Consider the following 19,618-nt stretch of genomic DNA (forward strand, 5'->3'; position numbering starts at 1 on the left):
TTGAAAACTGAAATTACATTCCTCAAGTCCTTGAAAACTAAAGTTTGTTATTTAGTTAAGCGCTCCCTAGATTATTTGAACGATTCTTTTACGTAAATGATGTGAAACGAGTCACTTTACAGCTTATGTATACATGATTACTATTAACACTAATGAACACATTGTTATTTTATTCATGTTTGTGCAACTATTCTTAACAACAACGTTTGTTTTACTGGCTACCACTTTTTAAGGAGAAATTCTTGAAATTCTTGAGTGTAATAGGAGTTGTCCATGAGAAATGATTTTAAATCAGATTTAAAACTTGCTTCACTACCTGTCAAACATTTACTATCGTGGTAAAAGAGGAAAAAAAACGTGTAGCCGCCGGCAGCAGCTATAGGGGGCCAAAAAAATCTGAAGATGACTTGTAGATAAGCCGAAACCGGTTAATAAAGAAATGTATTGCGATCTCGACTTTTCATTTTATAAAAACATTTTATATTATTGAGCAAATGACTAAAAATTTTTATTGCTGCATATTGAACTCTACTCTGAGCCACTGACAGCTTTAAAAATGCTTAATAAAGGCCATTTATCCATATATATATATCACTGTTCTTCCCAAATTGTGATGGATTATTTATCACGAATTTCCTTAGCGAAAATATGCATAGTGACGGCACAGTTGAAGTGCCTACTCCTTCAAGAGGTCCCTAAATGACGTCTGTGGATGAACAACGTATATTATTCTTACTGCTCGATTTGTGCGGCATTATAGGGTGGAAATTGCATAATTTGCCAGGAAGTTAATACGTTTGTTTCCAATAGGAGCACTCATACGAAGGGCAAAATTAGCTGAACTTAATTGTTTGAGAAGCTCAGGAATATACTTCTTCCAATTCAAGTTTTCAGCAAAATTTACACTCAAAAATGTGGAGCGTTCTACCCTACTTACTGACTCCTACTCATGTGCTACATTAATGCATGACTCTTTGTTGTGGAGTACCGAACACAGTGTATTTTTTTTTTTTAATTTTTCAAAATGTAGGGAGAGTACATTTTCAGAGAACCACTTAATAATACTTTAGAAAATGTTATTTGCTAACTCTTCCTTTGCTTTCTCTCTAATGGTATTTCTTATAACACTAGTGACGTCTGCAAAAGTTACCAACTTTGCTTGTTGAATGTTAAGCGAAAGGTCGTTAAAATATATAAGGAATAGGAGTGGACCCAAAATTGAACCCTGTGGCACTGGTTTTGTGATTTTACTCCAGTCACTAAAATTTTCTTTCTTCCCGACATCATCTAAATTATTCAGCACAACCGATTGCATTCTCTTTGACAAGTCTAATTCAAACCAGCCGTGTGTAAAGCCATGAATTCCATAAAACTTGAGTTTATTTACCTTTTATTTACCTTTGATTTCCTGAAAAAAGGTAGCATCCTCGCTACGAGGAAGGCACAATCCCAGACACAGCGTCAGACTTTGTGCCTGCATCTCTCGCATTTTCTCGGTGATGGCCGTCGTTATTCGCGTAGAAGCAACTCGATATTGATGCTTCGAAAACGGCTTCCTTTCCGTTTCAAATGCGTCTGAACTAACAGTTAAACGATTCTTCTGATCTGGGCTTGTTGTTTCATACCGTAGCCCCATCTGTGTCTTTGTTTTCGCGATTTGCAACAAAAGCTGGCATTTGTACGCCCCTCCTGGGCACTGAAAAACGACTCTTCACACTAATTCCGCTCGATCGGCCTTAGTGGAGAAAGGCATCAGACTTGTACGTTCGACGCTGTGTGGAGCTCCTCCACGCGTCCCTCCTTGAACACAGTCACAGACACATTATTAACTCATATTGCCACTTAGAGATCAATCGACTTCTCAGCGACGGGTTACTACTAAAGTGCTCCACCACTGCAGCATACGCATTCGAGAAACAGTCGGATAGTTTTAAATACCCCCTGGAAAAAATGAAGCTAGGTAAGTAACTCTTTGTTTGTTTGGAGATACATGTCTGCAGCCCTGGTACACACTGAGATCTCCACGCCATAATATCGTGGCATGCCACTAAAGCAGCCAAAACAAAACAGCGCAATTCACACGTCAAGTGAAGATTGACCACTTCATTATAGTGTTATGCTACGGCAGTGCGGCGCGGTGATTGCATTGTGCGCCAGGACTGCTTACGGGTATCTGCGAACAAGGAAAAAGAAATATCAATTACGTAACTTTATTTTTTCAAGATGGTAAAACTTTATCACTACCCCTCGTAGACATCAACTTCCATGATCCTTCGACCTACTAACGATAAACAGGCGCTTACTTTACACTTCTTATGACCCGATAACCCTTTACAACGCCAATCACTCATAGAATTATTTCATTAGCACTCCGATGTCGTCAAGTATTGCAGCAGTTTCTGAGACGAACGCCGTGAAATATACTGTGTGCCCAAAAGTCACACACTCCTATTAGTTTCAAAGAAGCCTATATACAGGCTCTTCTTTTTCTTCAGTTGGGCGAGTTATTTACAATATTCACCGTCACTGCAAAGAGTCATTGTCGAGCTTTTGGTCTTCAGTCAGCTGCCTATTGATCGTTGCGTTGTACGCAGATTGTCCTCATGTTCTCAAGTATCATCACCAGCATTATCTTTCTAAAAGGTTCTTCCAGTTCCACTTCTTAAATGCCAAAACTGGACTTTTGCTTTCTGTTATATACACGTAATAGCCATCATCATCATCATCATTTCTTTCTATTGATTTTTACCCTATGCAAAGTATCATCATCGCTGTTTCTTTCAACTGGCACACGTGTCAAACTATTACACTCAGCAGCTACGTAGCACGTTCATCTCCAGCCCTTTTAGATTCCTCTATAATTTAATGTCAACTTTCTGCAACACAGAGTTCTACAAAGCAATACCCTCTCCTTTCCGTTACAGGCTAACGAAGGGCCATAGTTAAGCAACTGCATCGACTTTACGCTTTCTTCAAAACAGCTTTATTGTTCCCGTTTTCTTGCATCTGAACTACTCTCAGCTTTCTGCCTTACATTCGTGGATTTGTTTTATCTCGGAAACTTTTACTCAGTCGTTTTGTCTCTGTATTTTGTGAAGAGATTAATACCTTGCTTATTCATGTCAGTTTCCTCCAGATCGCCGCGTAATTTCCTAAGTCAGTTAAACTTACATTTAGCTTTTCATAGTTTGCACACTCTTCTCAATAGTAGTAGAAGATACGCTTCTCTTGATATCTTATGTTACTGATTTACTTAATCAGATATTGTTCACTTGTAGCTGCTGTTGCGGGCTTCAGTCCGAAGTTTTGTTTGATAAAGCTCTCTACATTAGTCTACCACGTGCACTGCTATTCCCACTTAACCAGTATCCATTTGAACCTGCGTCTTAAGTTACGGCTTGATCTCCCTCTACAGTATTTATCCTCTCCTGCTCTCTCACAGCACTTTCCTTTTTTAACAAATCGACGATTCCTTGATGCATCATTATGGATCCTATCACCTGATCACGTCTTTTAATCAAATTATACGATACATTTCTTTCCTCCCAAGTTCGATTCGCTACCTGGTAATTCTACATCAGTTTTTGTATGGCTCTTCCTGATCTTGCCGTTCCTCACAAATTTTGTAATAGAATCCGAGCAGCATTACACTGATGTGACAAAGTCACGGAATAACGATATGCCCATATGCAGAAGGCGGTAGTGCCGCGTACATAAGGTGTAAAAGGGCAGTGAAGTGGTGCAGCTGTCGTTTGCACTCTGCTGACTCATTTGTCCGACGTGACTATGGCCGCACGACACCAATTAACGGACTTTGAACGCGGGATGGTAGTTGGAGCCAGACGCATGGGGAATTCCACTTCGGAAATCGTGAAAGAATTCAATATTCCAAGTATCACAGTATCAAGAGTGAGCCGACAGTACCAAATTTAGTCGTTATCTCTCACCACAGAAATCTTAGTGGCCAAAGGCCTTCAGGTAACGACCGAGAGCAGCGGCGTTTGGGTAGTTCGTCAGTGCTAACGGACAACCAACACTGCGTGAAATACCTGTAGAAATCAATGTGGGACGTACGACGAACGTATCCTTTACGACAGTGCGGCGAAATCTGGCGTTAGTGGGCTATGGTACCAGACGACCGACGCAAGTCCCTTTGCTGACAGCACGAAATCGCCTGCATCGCCGCACCTCCTGGGTCCTTGACAGTACCAGTTGGGAACTAGACGACTGGAAAACCGTAGCCTGGTCAGATGCGTCCCGGTTCCAATCGGTAAGAGCTGATGGTAGGGTTAGTGTGTGACGCAGACCCCACGAAGCTGTGGACCCAGGTTGTCAACAAGGCACTACTGTGCAGGGTGGTGGTGGCTCCGTAGTAGGGTGGGCGGTGTTTACGGAGAGCCGGCCGGAGTGGCCGTGCGGTTCTAGGCGCTACAGTCTGGAACCGGGCGGCCGCTACGGTCGCAGGTTCGAATCCTGCCTCGGGCATGGATGTGTGCGATGTCCTTAGGTTAGTTAGGTTTAATTAGTTCTAAGTTCTAGGCGACTGATGACCTCAGATGTTAAGTCGCATAGTGCTCAGAGCCATTTGAACCATTTGTTTACGGAGAATGGACTGGGTCCTGTGGTCCAACTGAACCGATCAGTGACTGGAAACGGTTACTTTCCGCTACTTGGAGACCCTTTGCAGCCATTCAACGACTTAATGTTGCCGGACAACGATGTCAGGCCACCGGGCCACAATTGTTCGCAAGTGGTTCGAAGAACGTTCTGGATAATTCGAGCGAATGATTTGGCTAGCCAGATCGCACGACATGAACACAGTCGAACATTCATGGGACGTAGTCGAGAGGTTAGCTCGTGCAGCAAGTCCTGTACTAGCAACACTTTCGCAGTCACGGATGGCGACAGAGCCAGCATCGCTCAATATTTCTGCAGGGTCTTGCAACGACTTGTTGAGTCCATGCCACGACGAGTTTGCTGCACTGAGCCGGGCGAAAGGAAGTCCTACACGACATCTGGAAGTATCCTCAGTGTACTTTATATGAATGCATTTAAACCTCAGGATCCTAACAATATAAAAAAATTAATTTTAAAATGTTTCACAAATTTGACCTTTATCATCATAGCAAACAACGAATACGAGGAGATATTAGCAAAAAGTAAACAATTATTTACTTCTAACGTTTATTATCGCAGTAAGCAACGAATAGAAGAAGAAATTGGCAAAAGCCAACAATCTATTGTTTTTAAGCTGTAGTTTCACTTTTAAACCACTAGGACATACACGTACAGTTTTCAACCACGCATGAGATGTGTTTGAAATAAACTTCGCATTTTTCCTACCCGTAATTCCACATCTCGAAACCTCCATTAATTCATAATACCTAAAACAAATTATAGTCCTAAATAACAAGCAAAAATGGACCAAAAATTTTATAAATTTATATAAAAAGTACAGTGCTTTCATTTCGTAGCCACTCGTAATAGCAGTAGTACTAACTCAAAATTATCTTACAGTAACTTTACGTATACTAACTTTTACTATCGGTGATCTCCTACAATCGTTACAGATGCACACCAGCAGTTACTATAAAAGTTTCCGTACGTTCGCATCGTAGCAATACTCCTGATTGTATCTCCTCCCATCGTTCCGATCGCTGCTGTATTCTTTTTTCCGTAGCTGACTCAGCCCCACGGCCAAAACAACAGAAGATAACATCACGAGCAATGAAGCGTTGCGAATACCCCACAAACTTTTATGGTAATTGAAACTGGCCGGACGACGTTGGGTCTTACATAATTCACTAGCCAGTCTAAAAATGTTTCTGAACAAGGGGCAGCGTCCACAACGTAGAGCCTTCCCTGAAGTGAAAACAGTTGCCGGCAACTTTTGGATGTGCGCCAGCAACATTGCACACCGAACGGAAATGGCCGGCGGCGGCGTGTAAGCAGAACGAGTCTGCGATCGTTGACGCAGACGGGCCGCCTTATCGCGCCAGGCCGTGTTGCCAAGAGCTGCTTGCTCAAGTCTGGGCGTAGTCTAGTTTCTCTCCGTTGTCGCCGTATGGTAAGCAAGCGCCTCGCTTATCTTCCTTCTCATTCTTTTTGTGCATGTGTGTGTGTGTGTGTGTGTTTGTGAAGGAGAGAAGGTAGAGAGAAGAGAGAGAGAGAGAGAGAGAGAGAGAGTAAGAGACAGCGAGAGGGCTGGGGGGGGAGGGGGAGACGGTGTACGTGTGGCGCACAGTTATGTGAACACACTTGTTCTGATTTTCAGTAAACAGCGAAAGAGTTGCGTTCTTCCTCTAAGTTCACAGCACAAAGCTGTCGCCAACAGCTACGAACCCCCCGAACGGACTTTTTCTCCCGTTCTGCAGTAATCTGAAACTTTTTCTCGTGTCGCGATTTCTTTTTATGGCTCAGGAAATAAACACCGAGCTATCTCAACACTGCGAGAAGTGTTTCTACATTTTATCGTCGCGTTTCCCTTCCCTTCCCTCCAATTTGGGCGCAAGGCGCGGTATTGACGCGGCTGCTCGCCTGGGAGCCACGCCGTGGAGTCGGCTTACTTGCTGCAAAAAGGGCGACAGTGGAACGCAAGTTCTGCTTCGCTTCGCGACGGACAAGGTTCCTCGGCATACTCACTTCTTGTTTCCCCGTGTTATCGCCTAGAGATAACATTTATCGGACAAACAGACTGACTTAGCTCACACATGTCGCGCTCGAAGCACAGCCGGGGTATTGAAACCGTGATGAATTACGATTCGCATCAAGTAGACGGCCGATTCTTGCCTTTCTGCTCATTTGTTGTTTGCACGTAAATTTGTTGAGTACCCGGGTGTTGGATTAGTTTGTCTTTGTTCAGTCGATTATTGGAAACACAACATGTAGAAAATTCGTGCGCCTTAGAGGTACACTATGTGATCTACATCTACATCCATACTCCGCAAGCCACCAGACGGTGTGTGGCGGAGGGTACCTTGAATACGTCTATCGGTTCTCCCTTCTATTCCAGTCTCGTTCGTGGAAAGAAAGATTGTCGGTATGCCTCTGTGTGGGCTCTAATCTCTCTGATTTTATCCTCATGGTCTCTTCGCGAGATGTACGTGTGAAGAAGGAGCAATATACTGCTTGACTCCTCGGTGAAGGTATGTTCTCGAAACTTCAACAAAATCCCGTACCGAGCTACTGAGCGTCTCTCTTGTAGACTCTTCCACTGGAGTTTATCTATCATCTCCGTAACGCTTTCTCGATTACTAAATGAGCCTGTAACGAAGCGCGCTGCTCTCCGTTGGATCTTCTCTATCTCTTCTATCAACCCTATCTGGTACGGATCCCACACCGGTGAGCAGTACTCAAGCAGTGGGCGAACAAGTGTACTGTAACCTACTTCCTTTGTTTTCGGACTGCATTTCCTTAGGATGCTTCCTATGAATGATCAAATATATGCGCGCGGTCTGACGCGCCTTGTCACGGTCCGCGCGGCTCCCCCCGTCGGAGGTTCGAGTCTTCCCTCGGGCATGGGTGTCGTCCTTAGCGTAATTTAGTTTAAGTTAGATTAAATAGTGTGTAAGCTTACGGACCGATGACCTCAGCTGCTTACCACCAATTTCCAAAATTTCAAAAGTATCCGGACAGCCCCATATGTTTCTCCTCTAGTCGTCTGTGGAGAACTTCGTCATTTTTTTTTTATCTAACCAGGCCACCTAATTTGCAATGTCGTACCAAGACTCCACATATCAAATGCATCGATTCTCTTCTATTTTCGGTTTTCCCACAGTCACTGATTCACTACCATACAGTCTTGTGCTCCAAATGTGCATTCTCAAAAATTTCTACCTCAGATTAAGGATGATTATCTATACTAGCTCCCAAGGTAACGTAATCCCTTCATTCCATCCACTCTATGGACACTGATTATGATATTAAGTTTATGACTGAGCCCGTTTCTGCAACTCCTCATTACTTTTATCAAGACACGCTTGTAGCATTTGACGACCTGAAAAAAGTCCTCGGCGGCCAAAAAGTGTGAGATGTTTGAGATTCTCAGGAAAACAGGTGTAAGCCATAGGGACAGACGTATAATACACAATATATGCAAGGAGGGAAAAAAAGAATGGAAGAATAAGAGCAAATTACTCGTGTTAGGAAGGATGTAAGAAAGGGAGCAGTCTTTCGTACATATTGTTCAGTTTGTATACTCACGAACCAGTGACGGAGAAAAGGAAGTTTCAGGTATGATATTACATGTCAGCTGAAGAGACGTCAATGATTAGGTTCGCTGGTGACATTGCTATCCCCATGGACAGTGTAAGACGTCGTGGTCTCCTGAACTTAATTGCTTACATATTCCACTCTCACAATCATATTCCGCACATCAAGGCGCTTCATTCGAACCCAAACTCGATAAGATAAAGTCAATGTTGTATGAATTCATGTAAACGATATGCAAGTAACAAGTAAGCACACCGTGGTTGAAATACTCGAGGCTGGCGTACACAAATACATTCCAGACACGACGGTCACAGAAACTTTTAGTTCGGAGAGAAACCGCACAACGGGACGCCGGTCCCTTCAGAGGACGACCCAGCCTATGTCGGCCAGTGACCGCAGGTGTAGCGTACAGTGTGGGCCCGAGTGAAAGGAAGAACGACCCCGTGTTTGGCTTAAAAGCAAATTCCGCTAAAATGTGTGGGAGCATCCAACCTACGCATTCTTCACACGTAGCACGCAGTTTCAGAGATTTTCACAGGGAGACAACAAACGCCAAACGCCAATGCTACAGATTTCCGGATTGGTCACCTTAAACGAAACGTCGTTCTCCCGTTTTAGAAGAGCAATGCTGACTGGCAGACGATATTCCTGATGCCTTGAGCTGAAGGAGTAATGGAAGAGACCAAAAGGTATACCCCTTCACGTCTGGCGTGGAGAGGCGCTGTTCCGTTGTCGCTCTTGGAGCGAGGAACAAGTGTCTCCTCAGTACTTCACTGGGAGAGCACCTCTGTCGAGAGCGAATCGAAGTGCTACTCTATATTGAGTCCTTGCGATTAAGCGTTGTTCACTGTGTTGGCCGACACACTTATTGTGCAGTGTGAACGGACAGAGTTATAGTTAAAGGCCTGCGAGCAAATTTTGAGTGGCATCGCGGTGGACTGGTTATCTGACCGGTGTACCACGCCAATAGTTTGACTAAGGGTGAATAGGAGTCCTTGACTTGATCAAGGCATAGGGAGAGTTTGATTGGCGAAGGTCAATATAGATAGAACGAGAGTTATCTTATTTGTCAGCAGCGAGCGGCGCAGACAGCAGGCATCGCAGCTTACGGTATTGTGTACTACAGCTCTTGCGAGTCGCATATTTCCTCCACAACAGTACACTTCACTGCATTTCACACGCAACAGCCTCGACCGTACCTAGCAACATTCTAAAGGATAATTATTCAAGTTGAGTAGGCGCGCCTCTCAGCCATTCTGCCAAGTCAACAACCATCTTAAACTTCGTTTAGAAATTTCATTAGCGAATCCTGTCCTTGAGAGGTAACTTCACATTTTGAAAAGAACCAGGAAATAACGTGTTCAGTTCAGAACTAAAAGTGCCATTGTGATTTCTCACAATTTTTTGCAAAATAAATAATAATTTTCGTTAGTTTCATGTTTTTCTTACACTAACTAGCACTACTCCAGGACCCAAGTATCCCACTAGTTACGTAAGAAATTTTGTGAATTTTTGTGTCATTTCCTTACAGTGGACGACTCCCGAAGATATTTATTGCTGAAAGTTTTTCAGGCATTTCTCTTTAGAACGTTAGGAGCGTCTGTCTGACTTCTGTAGTAGTGTGGGGGTGGAAATTGCATCTTGTAGGAGCCACAGGATAAAGGGTATATCTCAGATTTATCCGTTGCGCAGAATAACAGAATAAAAAAAATAAAAAATAAAAGAAACCGCTCACAACAGTAAGGAAGAATTGAAGGACTTGCTGAATGCAGTGAGCAGATCGATGAGCACGCAGTACAGATGGTAACCTAATACAGATGTGTTATATTTCGGAGACCTTTTTTCCATAAAAACTTGTGAAGCTTACTTTAAGGGCGATGATAAATGGCCTTCGGAACAGGCGTATTTCTGATGCCAGAGCACCGGAGCGCACCGGGTGCTTTTTAATTAAAATTAATATTCGTATAATGGCGCCGGTACCGTTATAATGAACAAAGATGCTTCTGCCCGGTGGCAGCTTGTGCCTGCTCTGGCGGCAGCTTCAGGTCCGTCGCGACAGGCCAAGTTCACCAGGGGGGCGGGGGAAGGGACAGAGAGAAGGGAGCGGGGCGGGGTTTCCGTAGCAGGAGCCCTTGTGAAAACAAAATTGTTCATTAGGGAATTCGGTGTTGCGGGCTGATTAAAAACCGTAGGGCGGGAGAGGGCCCTGCGCGCCTTCCCGTCGCCAGGGGGATCGAATTCTTTTTTGTGCCTACGCAGCAGCAGCCGGTGGAGGGAAAATAATCTCCACCGCGCTGGGCAAGCCGCGAATGCGCACCTGTGCTGACGGGCCGCATGTGGGTGGTAACTCGCTATAACGTTGATTGCTGTCGTGCATTAGCGTCGCCTTTTATGCGTGGCGACCCACAGGCGGCGCGAGGGGTTCTTCGGCAAACACTGCCGGCCCCCACGTCTGCACGCGGCGCGCAGGTCGACCCGACCGCTGCCGAGGGATGACTCCTAAACCTCCCTCCGCCGTTCGCTCGGTAGCGACACGGAAATTTTAGTTTATTGTCATACAGCCAGATGTGAGTCAGCGGGGAAATTGTACGCGTGTACGGATGTACTCGTAGTTTTAAAGCAGTCAGTTACGTGAGTGAGGCAGATATTTGAGGAATGGCTCAAATTTGGCGACTCGTGACCTCTTTTGCGCCTCGGGAAGATTTTGTACAATGGCTGCTTGTTGGGACAGGAAGTGAGAGCGAGGTCGTCAAGTCTAAACTGAACCAAGAGGAAAAAGTTGACGTCAGTCATGGGTCTTGTACAGAAATCGACATCACGTGGAAACCTGTAGCCTCTGCAACGCTGTTCGAGTTTAATGGGAATACCAAGCGGGCCTAAGCGTGAATGGCAATTTGGACTGAGAACGAGGGCGTGCCAGGGTATAACGTGTAGTTGTCAAGAGCCACTGCCCCAGTGTGGCACAGTGGTTAGCACGTGTCTGCCTACTGAGCCGGAGACCCACGTACACACAGTGACTGAACATGAATATTACATGATTATTCAATTTTCCCCTTTCTTTATGTTTTTTTCTTCTTTTTCTCTTCCCAAAACCTCTTCATTCTTTGCTTGTGTTCGTGTTTCCTTTGTTCTGTCCACATTTTCCCTGGTCTCTTCTTTTCTTTTACCTCAAATTTCTGTATTTGTCTCTTTCACCTATCATTTCTTTATTGATTCCTGTTTGTTTTAGGTCTTCTTCTCTTTGATGAAAGCAGTTGGTCCTCCGTCATTTGATTAAACCTAGAAAAGACAAATTCTTCTGCTGTTTCTAGGGGTCGAGCATGCTAACAGCAATTAATTTGCTTGTCATGCAAACGGGGTAGTCCAGGAGATTCTTTGAAGGCAGCCGCCGAAAAATGCCGACAGTTTTCGTGGTCGAAAACGACAGCACCACTAGAGGGGCAGTTTTGGCGAGCAGACGTGTGGTATAACCCACCCCGGAAACGATGATCGTCTGATAAAAATGTTACTTAAGCTAATCGTAACTTCAACGTAAAATAGTTACCAAGTTTCGATCACGATTCGCGAAACGCCATTCAAGATAGTTTGCATTGCGGTAACCTCCGCGCCGCACTTGAAAATGGAGCAGACTCGCCACTTAACACTGCTGCCGCCTCAGGAACTCACACTACAGCAGACAGCCGGCCGCTGTGGCCGAGCGGTTCGAGGCGATTAAGTCCGGAACCGCGCTGCTGTTACGGTCACAGGTTCGAACCCTGCCTCGGGCATGGATGTGTGTGATGGCCTTAGGTTAGTTAGGTTTAAGTAGTTCTAAGTCTACGGGACTGATGACCTCAGATGTTAAGTCCCATAGTGCTCATAGCCATTTGAACCATTTTGAACTGCAGCTGACATGTAAACTCAATGTCCGCAGTAATATGCTGGCGCAGTCGTTACTCTGATTTCTCCCACGCCCAGGGAAATAGCGTAGGTATTTATGATCATAGCCTCTGTATTGAAAACCATAAAGAATAAATGCAGCTGTTACCAGGCTTCCTGGGTTCATAAATTCTTTGCACGAACAGTCCAAATCGCAGGATGTGTATTGTTGTTTCCACCCACCCTGCAGGTGTGCGATCGATCTGCTGTCACAATATACACCATCTGATCAGAACTATTTGGACACCCCACTGTATCGCGGAATTCAACGCTAGATGTCACGAGAGGTGGCTGAAGCAAGACCAGGCAGACAGCAAGTAGCGACGGACAGGGAGCGTGGAGCGTTACGGTGTGCGGTTGTAAAAAGATGGCATTAAATCAGCGGAAGGAGTCACTGGTGAGATACGAAGCGCTGCCAGCAGTCCATCTGGCACAACGACCGTGCGGGCGGCGTTAAAAAGATGGAATACAGTGGTACAGCAGCTCGTCGTTAGCCGCACATTGATGAAGAGAGTGGTAAGCGAAGCTTGAGGAGGCGTAAAGAGCGACGCTACTCGACAGTGGATGAGTGGAAACGAGTGATCAGTGATTTTGAGTGATAAATCGCGTTGTAGCCTTCGTTTTGGTGAATGCCTGGACAACGTTACGTCTCATCACACACAGTGCCAATAGTGATGTACAGAGGAGCTTGGTATTACGGTGCTCGTGCATTTTTCGTGATTAGAGTGTGGTCCCCTTCTTGCGCTCAAGGAAGCGCTAAATACGGAAGGGCATCGCCACATTTTGCAGTATTAAGTACTGCATACATAAGGAAAACAATTTGGAGACGATGGTTATTTGTTTCAGCGTGACAATCGAGCCTGTCGTAAAGCAGCATGTGTCAGGCAACAGCTTCTGGATGATAACATTCCTGAAAGAGACTGGACAGTCCACAGTCCCAACCTGAACCCATCGGAACTTCTTTGGTACGAATTAGAAGATCACTACTATCTACCATCTCTGGTTTCCGCTCTTGAGGCAGAATGGGCTGCCATTCGTCCAGAGGCATTCAGACAGTTCATTGAAAGCGTCTCCAGCAGAGTTGAAGGTGTCATTCAGACGAAGAGTGGACACATCGCATAATACAGTCCAATAATGGGTATCCATATTCTTTCAATCTGGTAGCGTATATACGGAGTAACAGAAAGTTACTGACTAAGTTTCAGGGGCCGTAAACGGCGTCTAGTAGAACAAATTTGCAGCTAGAAATGTGTCTTCAGGAATGTCATCCTACGTCGCTGGTGTTAGTGGAAGTTGTGGCGGCCCACGCCTGGCGCTAGGCCATCCCTCTAGCAGCAAAAGCGAGTTCGTTCGGAGACATCATTGTAGCGATTGCCCCTTGCGGTGTAGTGGGAGTCGTTCATGACTTCGACGCCGTCTGACACTCTGGATACTGTCAGAGCCACTGCTAGACTCCCAGCTTTCCGTCAGTCAGTGTCCTAAAATTTGCTACCGAAGGGCTGGCCCAGTAGCAGGTGTGTTGTTCGCTGCAACTTCGATATATCGAAATGGTTCCTACCCTCAATTTGTTCCTCGAGTCATCCTCTACAGCCGTTCGGTGTTCGTCGGCATCCTTTTGCTACGTCCTGTAGACTCATATGTATATTAAGTCCCTTCTGGATATCGCACTTGGTCAGTACTAGTGTGTACAGAAAGCAACAATAACCTATGCCACGTTATACGTTTCGTGTAGCATTTCAAACTGAAATGCCGTTACTGTGTTTTGTTAATAGGTGCCGTTTCTGTAACTAGCGGAATCCGGAGGACCTAAATCTGCGTTGTCAAGCACAGACGTACCTGTCACCAACCTATCCTTTTACTCCTTTTCCCAGTCATCCAACGGATGTAATCCTCAGTATGTAGCGTGTGTAACTACACAAGCAGGAGCTAACAAGCCGTTGAGGTTGCCACGGGGTCGCAGCCTAGAATAAAAAAGCCACGTCGTGATGAGACAGCATAGCCCATTTACACCACATATTTGATTTCTGCTGTTAGGAAGCACTGCGTAAAATTCTTATACTAGCTATATATTAAACTATTGAAGTGAGCCTGGATAGGTAAAACCAGCGTCAACAGAGAAAGGTAACTGCTATACAACGTATCACCAACGTCGTAATACCACTATACTCAAACCTACCAAGTGTGTTGATAACGAAGGCTTGCACGTCCGCTACATACGAGGGCGCAGGGACGAGTGAAATTTTCGAGCGGTATTGTCTGCAGGTTGGCTTGGACAACGCATATTTGTGACAGCCAATCAGGGGCCGGTATTTCCCTCCAAGGTACTTCAGTTTGTAAAGTAATTTTAAAGTAACTGCGGCTTGTAAAAACAATTAATCTGTCCAGATACGTTGGTTGGAGACAGATCCTCTCGGCCTATATATATTTTATTTATACTTATAGACTTTCCAGTCACATTAACGTGACCTCCCGTCAGACGCCTGAATAACCAACGTTTGCACCACGGATCGCTCCGAAACGTGCAGGAATTGAGTAATTTAGGTTCTGGAAGGAACCGACAGGAATGTGGAGCCAAGCCTATTCTAGTGCCGGGGACAGCTGTGACAGATTTCTCGGTTGAGGATCCACGGCGCGTACAACCCGATCGAGGTGGCCGCATCCAATTTTCGATTGGGTTTAAACCCGGGACGTTTGGTGACCAGGGGTGTATAGTAAAATCGTGCTGGTACTCTTCGAACCACGGACGTACGCAGTGAGTTATGTGACAGGTTGCGTTGTCTTGCTGGTAGCAAAATCAAATTGCGTGATGGGCTGGATATGGCCCCAAGGGTAGATGGGTACTTGTGCTGATCCGTTGCGCCTTCCACAATGACGAGACCACCCAGGGAATGCCACGAGAAGAATTTTCCAGACCACAACGCTTCCTCCCCCGGCCTGGACCCCTACGACGTTGTTGCAGGACGTTTGCTTTCAGATGTTTCGCGCCGTGCAAGCGAAAGGCCACGTGTCCGATGGAGCACGAAAGGTGACTGTCTGAAAAGACGACCTGTCGCCACTCAGTAGACGGCACTGGGGCTCAGATTGCAGTCTTTCTTGCCGATGAACAACAGTCAGCGTGGCTCCATGATCCAGGCGCCTCCTCAGAGGCCCATACCCACCAACATTCGTTGAACGGTTGTTGAGGCGACACTGTTGATAACCCCTTGGTTCATCTGAGCGGTTACACGTCTATTCGCCCGTACAATCTCCGCGGCCGTCGTTCGTTTGTGTCATCTGTGGCTCTTGGTGTACGTCAGCACCAGTTTTACAAATTACCTTTCGCCTTGCGCGGTACAATTTAACCACGGCGGCAAGCGACCAGTTTAAAAACTTAGCCGTTTCGGAAATGCTTGCACCTTTGGCGCGAAAGCCAATGATCATGGCCTTTTGTATTTTACATAAATCGCTCCGCTTCCGCATTACAACAACTGCTGCACTATTATCGGTGTCTCCCCCCTTCCCCCTCCCCCCTCCCAACCTCACGACATGCTTTACACACCCTCCACTAGTAGTGCTCCCACACGCCGTCTGTTTGTGGTTATTGCACGTTGACGCTGAACACAGGCGGCGGTTATATTAATGTGACTGGACCGCCTAGCAAACAGGATATAAACAATTTAATTGCGGAGCTGTGATACATGGCCTTTGATTTATGGTTTATCCCATCAGTCTAGATAGGAAGGAACGTTGGTTTTCTCACAACAGGAGCCGTTGCACGTCAGTCCATCATTTTACAGAAGGCTACTGTAACTCTCTTCGCCCTCGCCAAGTCTGGAGAGCCGCTCTTTTCTATACTCCGCACGCAAGTGGATTTTCAACACCCTTACGGCACTTGACATTAAACTGCCTTTGTCTTTACTTATTTCATCCTTTCTGTTATACCAACAACAGTCTTACTCGTTTACAGTTTAACATGAAAAAGTTCAGTTTCAATTACTCAGATCTGCAGTGTTGTTACTGAACGCACTCCTAGAACTGACGTAAATTTTAAATGTCATATTAATCAGCTTAATGTGCTCTCCCCAAGCTCTAACGACAACCAAATGTTTTCAGGTCCGCTTTATCACAGGGAGAAAATATTGATGGTATAATTTGCTTGCCCACGACCCTCAGTCGTGTTGGCCTGCGTTGAGCTTGTCAGACTTCGGTAGTATGCTCCTGCGACGGTTTCGCACCTTGCGAGCTTAATGTGTTAGCGCTACACCACGGCGGTGGCAGAAATCACTCAGCGTCGCCTTCTCCTGTGACGGTTGGGTTTTACTCTTTTCCGCCGGCGGTAAATCCTCATGTTTCAACCGCTCGCTTTACTCCTTTGTCACTGGGTCGTAGTCACATACCCAGAAATCGTCCATGCTGAGTGGTGACTAAAACAGTCGTCTAGATTGGCCTGATACAGCTGCAGTATTTCCGTTGCTGCCTCAGCCGTACGGCTTTTTGATTTGGTGTGAACAACAGCGGTCCCAAGCTGGGAAACCTTTGTCATGTTGAAAAATGAGACTGATTTTTCCGCTATCTCCTAGGCGGTGATGCGCCAGTCTAAGAACAGCAGAGTTTACACTTCCCTTGCGATTCCTGGATCTTCACAGAGAGACTGCCTGACAGTTTTCCAACAGTCAGACTTGTTTTACCACACTGGAAGCGTCTCGTTCTTCGTCATTCAGGCGTTCTTTCCACAATGGAAGCGTCATATGAAGGCGCATTGCTGCCGTACGCTTACACAACTCACCACGGACTATTTCAGTGCTGTTCCTTCTCAAATCCCCGCGCCACATTAGTTTTTTAACTACGCTAGAACATCCAAAACAAAATATTGGAACTGTGACAGGCCAAACCAGACGCACGCAGCTGCAACGTGTCCGCTCCTCTCAAGAACTGTTTACCACACGATACTCCACTCTATCAATGGGCTGCGGTATTTAGTTTCGACTACTCTAGCGTCATGCTACGGTATTCTTACACTGGGATGACAGTGTGTAGGACTTCAAACTGCAGACATGTACTGCAACACACAAAAAATTATTTACGTAACTTTGTTTTATGGTGGATGTTTAAAGTTCTTTCGTTAGTTTAGCGATTTTATCGTGAAGTACTCATCAAGCCAAGCACGTTTTGGACACCACGCTGCTTCACTTCGCATGGTCCTGCTGGTGTGGTATGCACTGACTTCGTGTAATTAGGAAACTGACTAATTCAGGCAGTTCTGGACATTAATTTCGAATCCAAATCATAGAATGCCCTGCTGTACTTTACACACAGTAACGAAGTTAGTGTCAGCATGACAGGGCCTACCTTTGGCCAGTTGTATGGGGATATACTGTTTCGTGTGAATTCTGTCCATTGAATGACTTTACATCTCTTACATGTACAAAATACTGGCACATGAGAATGCTCAGTAAAATGATAAAACGAGTAGTGCCCTCAATATATCACTCAGTAGGCTGGCACTTCTTCCAGAGTATCTTATCATTTTTTCATGTTAAATAATTCACTATATTCCTTTTCTTCTTCAGCACTTTGGTCTTTGGTTTGTATACATTAAACCAAATTCTGTGCCAGAAAGGCTGTCTGCTTCATTCAGCAGTTTGCCTGAAAACAAATGTTCCTTATTTACCACCGTAAATACTGCTCCTCTCGCATGCATTTTTCCTGTTGTAATATTTTCTTTCTCTTCCTCCATAAAGTGCTCCGTCTAGAAGTTAAACAAGAGTGATAACGCCATGTAGCTCTGTGTTAGAAGCTTTCCTAAGGGAGCTTAACTTCGGCGATTTACCACTTTCATTTCTCGTATATGGTTTCTCGTCTCTATGTGCACTTAACATTTAACGTAATCCTTGGTAAAACTATTGGTTCTCACACATTGACATTATTTGACATTTATATTTTTAACGATGTAAATTGTATTTTTCCCGTTTTTTCGCTATATGATTGCACGCATTGCAGTAGTGACACCCGCCTTTCTTTCTGTTGCAGGTGAGTACAGAATCGAGCTTGCTCATAACTCTACTTCAAAGTTAAGGAGGTAAGAAAAATATTTTAGTTGCGTTAGCATACGCTATTCCACTTTATCACTCGTCCGAGCGATTTTGTTGTCGTTCCTCCATAGTCCTGCTATGTTAGTGTGGGGCGTGGATTTCACTGTTTACCTGGACTGCAGATATGCAACTACAGGGTGTTACAAAAAGGTACGCCCCAACTTTCGGGAAACGTTCCTCACACACAAAGAAAGAAAATATGTTATGTGGACATGTGTCCGGAAACGCTTAGTTTCCATGTTAGAACTCATTTTATTACTTCTCTTCAAATCACATTAATCATGGAATGGAAACACACAGCAACAGAACGTACCAGCGTGACTTCAAACACTTTGTTACAGGTAATTTTCAAAATGTCCACATAACATCTTTTTTGTAACACCCTGTATAAACAAACAAAATATTAGTTACAAACCCGTACTCTTTATAGGTGGTACTTAAAACTTTAAAGAGTACCCCGTGTATAATCGATCTGTCACAAGCTTTTGTGATTTTTTTTAGTAACTGTTCGAATCCAGTGTTGTAAGTTGTACCACTATCGATAGCGGTATGACGCTGTCAGTCGTACTCCTTATGCATCCCTGAAACATTCGGAACTGAGCGCTCCTTTCCCGGCAGACGATTTGTCCTGCGTCTTAGATAATGCCAAAGTGCTACCATTTACGAGCCTTTATGCGAGGTGAGAGTACTCGATATATAGGTTTCCGGTGGAACGGTCGAGTCGCTCCGAAAGATATGAACAGTTTACAGGCGCTGATAACACATGAGTCTGGAAGTTTCTTGTAAAGTGGTAGGGCAACAGTGATTAACGAACAGCAGAAGGTACCCCTAATTACACACGAAATCAGCACACAGATCAGTACCGCCATTGTCAGTCATTAGCATCCGCTGGGGGCGGGGGGAGGGGACTTTATTATTATTTGAACAATTTGTAGACCGTCGTGAACTAATTTAGCGTGATATTTTAATTTGGAAAAACAATCCATCAATGGAAAGCTTCAACGTGAAAGTGGAACCAAATTTAACTGTTAATATGAGCAGGGCTCGGTCTAACCAATGTTAGGAAGTGTGTTACTTACGAATCTGTTCTTCTTCGGGTAAATCTCGTCTATCACAGAGTCCGCTGTACCTGAAGGCCTGATGCCCTTCATATCATCGTACTGCTCAATTACTTAGGGGAGGGAACTCGCGTGCGCCACCTGTCTGTGCATCGTAAACTTTGGTGTGTTTATGATGATATTTTAACTGTGTATAGTATTTTCCGAGGCTAAAGTTGAGGGCCAGCCCAGCATTTGCGTAAATTAGCGAGGAAAACCGCCTGGAATCCACTATCAGGCTCAGACTGTCCCGTGCAGCAGCCACAGTCACGTTAATTCTACTGGACGCTTCGATGCTGTCGTGTCTCATTTTCCTGATCG

The 19,618-nt window shown here is 45.0% G+C and overlaps 2 protein-coding genes across 2 annotated transcripts in view; both read left to right on the forward strand.

Moving 5' to 3' along the window:
- LOC126195118 (clumping factor B-like) overlaps positions 1-19,618 on the forward strand; it is a 526,604-nt gene that overhangs the window by 386,808 nt on the left and 120,178 nt on the right. The gene's annotated exons all lie outside the window — the stretch shown is intronic.
- The window catches only part of LOC126195116 (CUGBP Elav-like family member 2), a 1,269,424-nt gene continuing 1,267,975 nt past the window's right edge, over positions 18,170-19,618 (forward strand). The window contains exon 1 of the mRNA XM_049933591.1: positions 18,170-18,187. The gene's annotated coding sequence lies outside the window, so the exon portion shown is untranslated. The remainder of the gene's footprint in view (positions 18,188-19,618) is intronic.

Source organism: Schistocerca nitens, chromosome 7 (assembly GCF_023898315.1).
Source record: "Schistocerca nitens isolate TAMUIC-IGC-003100 chromosome 7, iqSchNite1.1, whole genome shotgun sequence".
NCBI classification, from domain to species: domain Eukaryota; kingdom Metazoa; phylum Arthropoda; class Insecta; order Orthoptera; family Acrididae; genus Schistocerca; species Schistocerca nitens.